Below are 7,399 nucleotides of genomic sequence, written 5' to 3'. Positions count from 1 at the left end.
CTGCTGTGTGCGGGTAAGGCAAGCGCCAATCAGTCAGGTTAGTAAAACAAAAAACACTTAAAAAATAAAATATTGTTCACAAGTCGGAAATCGCGAGTCTCGATCGAGTCTGAAGGCCTTCAAATGCAAGTCTAAGTCGAGTCTGAAGTCATTAAATATGCGACTTAAGTGCAACTCGAGTACGAGTCACAAACTCGAGTCCCCATCTCTGGCAGGTGTGTGGGACACAGCAGAGGAGCTGGTGTGACAGTGGGATTGTTTATATAGGTAATAGGACAGACAGCGAAAGGTTTTTTATTGTCAGAGAGAGATATCTGTGAAGTTTCTTGAATTATTATTATTATTTACATAAAGAGGTCAGAGTAATAAGCTGGGGGTCACTATTTCACCCGACCTGTGCTCTTATAATGGGTAATTTATCCCTTGTTTAATGTTTATTGATTGTTTAGGCCAGAGTCTGCTCCATCAGGATGTGCGATTCCAAATGTTTTCCAAGGCGATTTTCCTTGTGATTGAGATTTTATTTTGTATTTCCCCCCAAAAGTGGACTTGTTTTTACATTTTAGCAGTCTTATTTCCAGTCAGACCTATGAAATTATGGCTAAATTGCTGCGTAGTTTGAATAAAATAGACCTTGGGTCTATCTCCGTTTTCTATGAGAAGAATTCAACAGATTGCATCGAGCTGCTGACCTAAAGAACTCACTCCTCCTGGAAAGCTGACATGCTTCTATAAGCTTAGACTGATGGAGGACTTAGGGACCACTTTACATTATTCTGCCTTATTATACTATGTCTGTTCTCCAATTCTGCAGTATTTGTTAATTCAACTGCTACCTTTATGTTCTGTCTGATTTTTTTGTCAAGGTAGCTATATTTGGCCCAGCTGTGTTTGGTATAATGTTGGCTGTTGCCATCAAAACGCCTTCAATTATATAGCATAGATTTGGGCCTGTTTTTGTGTGCTTAGTCCTGTTTCTCTCCTAGATATAGCTATGGGCTCAATGCTTACTGGGAGTATCTCGATGACATGATGGCTCATGGCTGCTTAATGTCTTCTGTTTTAGGCGCAGAGCCACCGGTGGAGCTAGTTTGCTGTAGCATTTTCTAACATAAATCATTAATAGCTCAGTGCTTCTATGTTGTTTTTTTTTGTGTCTCTGCTTCTCTTTGAAATCCCAGTTGGCCTCAGCAGAAAACTGCTCCCACTGAACCTGCTTCTGGTTCTGCTGGAGGTTTCTTCCTGTTAAAAGGTTTGTCTCTTCACTGGTGCTGCATTCGTACTCAGTGTGACGGTTTGCAATGCAAGCGAATGTCTACTTTCGCCAAATCCACATTCACCAGGAGCAAATCTTGAAAAGTCAATGGCTGGATGTAATCAGCTGGGTTTCCTTAGAAAATTTTAAACCAAAATTACTGGAGGTTCTGATTTCTACGTCTCTGTAAACTGCCTTGAGATGACATGTTATGCATTGGTGCGATATAAATTCATTACATTGAAAATTAAACTCAATTAGAATGTTTTTTTTTTTATGTGTCCTTTCTGGCAGAGTATCACTCAGAAGTGGTTTCTTTGTCGCACAACAGATCTATTGTCACAAGTGCAACATTGCAGAAATCACTTGTATGCCCTTCTCAATGTATATATATAAATTATAATATAACTTTTTAAGAATTTGTTTTCTTTATTTCTTTTTTTTAAACAGGAAATTTCTGTTTATAAGGAGGGTTTAAAGAGGACGTGAGTAGCCAAAGACTCGCCCTTCCAGTACCAAAGGCAGATATAGAGGAGAAAGCCCAGACCTCCAAAAGGCCTCCAGAGCACAGATGCCACGGGGAAACTGCCAACCCCCTTAGATGTACATGTAAAACACTGAAAGGATAACCTTAACCCCTTTAACTATAACCTTTATCAGACAGGAAAGTTTGAGCCTCGTCTTAAAGGTGAACATTGATTCGGCCTCCGGGACTAAAACAAAGGAGAGGAGTCTGATAACTAAAAGGTCTGCTTCCCATTCTACTTTTCGGAAGTCTAGATGGAGCCTGGGGGCTTTAGAAGTGAACAGGAGAATAACCAGCATCTCCCATTTCCACCAACAGTGCAGATGGCAGGTTTAAGCAGGTGTAGGAAAAGGATGTTCATTATGTTACATCCATGCTGTAAAGTACCAAGGCAATAATGAAGAAACTAATAATAAACCAAACACTCAAATATGGCTACAGTTTCAGATAAATGTGTTTAGAGCAAAGGAATTTGTTTTTGCTCTTTCATACAACACTGGAATTATTTGGATAGCTCGGTCTGTGTACTTAGAATTACTCACACACAGACCCTTCTAATTAGTGTTAGCAATGTTTAGAGGTAAGGCCCACATTTGACCTCATCCAAGACTGGGGGCCTCATGTGAAGACAGACATGAATCTGAGACAGAGTATTACAACACATGTTAGATTTCCTGTTTGAGGGGGATTGAATCCAGACATCTCTGGCCCTCGCACCCGAACGCACGCACACATTTATACTCCTTCTGCTATACGTAGTGAGGACCATGTGTTGACTCCCATTGACTCAGTCATTTTCAACCCTTTCTATGCCCTAACCCTAAACGTAACCATTACAAATGCATACCTCACCCTCACCCTAACCCAACTGATGCATTAGCCCTAAACCTAAACGCTTGGATGCCCAAAACTTGACTTGTATTAAAATTTAAAATGATATTAAATGGGTGATATTCAGAGGTTGCATTTATTGCTCATTTCTCCAGTAGAAGTATAAATCCTGATTCTTACAAAACACTTTTGTTAGAGTATATAGAGTAATAGTTAGAGTATTAACTTAACATTTGTAAAAGTGTAAAAGTACAGTTTTTAAAACTACTTAATGTATAAAAGTACAAGTAATACAGGAAAAAATGTAAAGAATCTTTACCACATTACCCTCTTAAGGGAACATTTTTCTGTGTAGCCCCGAGCCAAACCACTAAAAAATTAATGTCTGGGTGATACTTATTATTTCGATGGCTTTTACAAATTGTTAAATACCAACAGGCACGAATGAAAATGAGCTTAAATGAAACAAAACTAATAAGTCAATTTGTAAAATGTAAGGAATAGAAAGTCGAGATAATTGCAAACAAAATGTAAGGAGTAGAAGTAAAAAGTTTTTAAGAAATAATTACTCCAGTAAAGTATAAAGCCAACATTTCTGCTTAAGTAAGGTAACAAACTTTGTTACTTGACAGCTCTGGTGAAGGTATTTGCTCATATAAAATAGATCCCTGACTCAATATGATGATAGAAATGTGAAAATCAATGCCTCAAGTCCTAAAATACAAATCTGAAAACTGACTTTTTCTCTTGAAATGTTGTAATGATCATTTCTTGTATTAACAGCTAGACATGTTTAATCTATTCGTGCACACTTTGTCATCTGATTATTCATCTTTGTTGCACCAGAAGAAGTTCACTAAGGTCTCTCAAACCAGACTATATTACCATCATAAGAATAATGCTCCATTTCCTTCCCTAAATCCTGCCACCACAGTTTGGTCGATCCTTGTCTTCATGTAAGCCATAAGCGGCTACATGAAATGAAACACAGTCTAATGAATGTTGCCACATGTTGCTCTGTTGCGTGCAATCTTTATATTTGATTTGAGTTTAATCAGGTTAGTGCAAAAGAGTTACAAAAAAAATTGCTGCAAATGTGAGAATTTCCATCAGTGGTCGATAATGCTATAGCTATTATGCACAATATATTTTTAATAACGTATATGTATGTATTTTTAACTAGTTAAAGGGGACTTTTTGTAATTTAAGTTACAATAGAACCAGAACAGTGGTGAGGAATAACAGAGAAGCTATACATATTTATGTCTCCTTGTTGAAGGCAGCCTGATGTTGTTGATTCATATTTGAAAAAGAAACTTTCTGACTATAAATATTCTTACAGATGCCGGTTCGCATGCAAGCCCAGAAATAAATCCTGTAAACCTGGTTCAGTTATGGGCTCAGCATATGGAGAGAAAACAAATGAAAGCAACAGATGGCTCCCATCAACACCTCCCTGAAACCCAACCTACAGGACGCGACAGCCAGAAAAAACACTGTGAATCACGCTGTTGTGTCGCTTGTCACCAAGAAATGATAAGTTATGAAAAAGGAGGGCCAAGGGAGCAAGGGTATAGAGTTACAACATTTTGCTGGAATTAGTTGAAAACATTTAATATATAGAAAATCCAGACACAACAAAACAACATTTTCCTCCATGTTAAAAGTGCTTGCAGACTGCAATGTAAAGCAAGCAAACATAAAAAAGTAAAAAATAAATAAATAAAAGACCCAATGGACTTTGTTTTCTAAGTTTGAAGACATTTCTCTTCCCATCCAGGAAGCTTTTTTAAATAAAAATGTATGGATTAGAGTTTGAGTTCCAGGCTTTCAGAGTGGCCCAAAAAAGCCTTCTTATGGCTTAAAAAACATGCAAATAACCGGGAAAAAAACAGGTTCATCCCTTAGTAATAGGGTCGTTGAGGTTGTTTTTGGCCTGTAAAACCCATACTGGTCCATGCCTCTGAAAAGGGAGTCGTTAGGGGCATTGGTGGCCTGGCTGACCAGGCTAGATGCTTAGGTCCCCTGCATGCCGATGAGGATTCAGATGATAGCAGGAAGGAATCAACTCTATTGCTGCGTTGTAGGTTTTTGAAAGCTGAAACCTGAGTCCACCCTCTGTTTAAGTTTGTTTTATCTTTTAACATAGATGGCTTCCTTTACACCTGTTAGGTTTATTCTTTATACATCATGTGTATTGTTATTCTGTTAGCCAGATTAGACAGAGTAGAAGGCCTTCCTTCGCATTGTGGATGTCATTGTGGGTATGGAGGTCATCTAATCAAGACAGCCTTTGTGTCTTTAGAAATACATAGGATATGGGCACATCTTGGAGCCGGACTGATAGAGGAGAGCTATCTGTAATTCTTGGGCATGGAGGCAAGACGCATACAGGTCAGGGGATTGATGGCGTGTCGGTTTCTGATACAGACAGCACCACCTGATGCAACACATAGACTCATAAGGTATAAAAGGAGGAGATTACCTTGTTCGGGGCTCAATCTTTGCTCAACTTTGTCGGACGCTCGCTGACGTCCATTGAGCCCACAGCTGTGCAAACTCCAAGCAATTTCTCTTTCCTGTAAAGACCTGATCTGGAATAAACTCTGTTACTTTTTTTACTCCTGTTTTATAGTCCTTTTTTATATGGTTTTACCCAGTTTAAGTTAAGAGTAGTAAATAACTTACTCCCAGGAAAAGAACCGGTAGTGAAGTTCCTAGGCGCAGCTGCTTTCAAGGGGACATAACTTCCACATTTAACATACCCCTTTCCAACCATTTGTCGTTTTTGTCCAAACTGTGAACATTCTGGTTCTCAAACGAAAGTTCTTTGTCCTAAAGTCCTTTAAAACCCACCTTATTTTTGGAAATTCTCACCTATTTTGCATACCCAAATGGAAAAGCAGATAACTTAGGAACTGTAAGACCAAATTACATGTGCAATACATTATTTGAAAGCTAACACCCTCTAGTTTCTGAATATATAAATGGGTGGCCAAGCCGAATCAGTTCAAACATGACTGATTCAAAGTAGTTTTTTTTTTATTCTCGGAAATGATAGGTCTATTTGAACAGCAGTGATAAAGACATTCTTGAGAAAAGGCAGGTCTCATTGTACTAAACTTGTTCTACATCATGTCAACCACAACTGCAAATTACAGACCTCTAGCTAAAACAGTTCCAGAGCTGTGGGGTTTTGAACTTATAGTGTCAGCTTGGAGCGGCGCTCAATGGCTCCACCCGCTGGCGTCTGTGTTTCTCTCTAACACAAGCCTGTAATGCAGTACCCCTTTAATAAACTACACACATTTGGGCTCGTTCGAATATTAGCACGATGCTGAGAATAAGCTATGACCACCTAACCATTCTGATGTCAACAACCGGACATTATGGGCAATTTTGTCATCATTGAATATTTTTATGACTAATATGCTAGACTACTTTTAATCTATGGACCCTTATGGGTGAAAGGAGAGTAAATAATTGAAGATTGGATTTATCAAACGGCTTCTGGATGCCTTCAAAGGTATGTAGCTGCGGCTGCTTTGTTTGTTTACATTTTGAAATGCTGCTATATCTGTTTTAATAGTGCTTTGGTGCTCGCTGTGTCCATAAAATGATCTTGGTTGAATTGTGGAGAATCTAAGCTTTCCAATGATGTCTTACATGTCTATATTATTAAAAACTTTACCGGTGGAATTTTATGCATTCTGACTTATTACCACACTTAACATCCACCGGGTTGGGTTTTGAGAGGTTAAAGTGTAGATGCACATCCTTGTCCTAAGTAGGTTGCTCTTCTGTGTTGGGCCATGCATCTGTGGAGAGGTTGTTTGGTTTCTCCAATATAAAGATCAGCGCATTCCTCACTGCATTAAAATGCAGACACCACTCCTCTCATATTTGGTCTGGGGGTTTGTTCTTTAGGATGCACTAGTCTCTCTTAAAGGGTCTTGTTTGGTTTGAAATGTAGTGGTGTAATGTGTTCGGAGAAAATCCTCTTGAGGTTTTCAGAGACTCCAGCAACGTATGGGATTGGGGATGTTTTTGCCGTGCAACAGTAAGCCCAAATTTATGACCGCAGCATCACCTTCCATCTGTCAAGCCTATCGAGCACAGTGACAAACCTTATCATAGTCAAAGACCCAAAAGGAAGGCCTCTACAAGGCAAGAGAAGTTTATTTGTATACAGGAATTCAGTACAAAGACAATCCAAAGTTCTTTACATGAATTAAATGCTCCAAATATGGCGGCGCCTGCAGGCTACGGCTCAATTCACACCATTCACATAAAGCTGTATTACTGTAGAACTTTCGGGAAGCTGTATAAACATAATTACATTTTGTATACACTGGGTATATGACGATAAAGTTTGCCTAAGTCTAAGTTTAAGTCTGATTCAAAGAAATAAATAGAGGAAAATTAAAAGCAGAATAAAAGCAAGTAAAAAAAGAAGCAACATAAAAGTAAAGTAAATAAAACAGTTGGACCACAACCCCAAACTAATAATACCTCAGTTAACAGTTTAACTTCAGCAGTGACATGCAGCTGTAAACTAATAGGTTTCTTCAAAGAACTCAGGCTTTCAGCTCTTTTCCAGTCTTCTCGGAGTTTGTTCCAGATGAGTGGAGCATAGATGCTGCTTCTCCATGTTCCAAGTTCTGGGTGGACGGACTAGGCTGGAAGTAGAAGACCTGATTAGTCTGGGAGGTTAATCCACTAACAACAGATCTGTTATGGATTGAGGTGATGATCCAATGTGTGTGTGTGTGTGTGTGTGTGTGTAA

This window comes from Cyprinodon variegatus, unplaced genomic scaffold, assembly GCF_000732505.1.
Source record: "Cyprinodon variegatus isolate N-32 unplaced genomic scaffold, C_variegatus-1.0 Scaffold366, whole genome shotgun sequence".
In the NCBI taxonomy this organism is placed as follows: Eukaryota; Metazoa; Chordata; class Actinopteri; order Cyprinodontiformes; family Cyprinodontidae; genus Cyprinodon; species Cyprinodon variegatus.
This window is presented reverse-complemented; position numbering follows the sequence as displayed.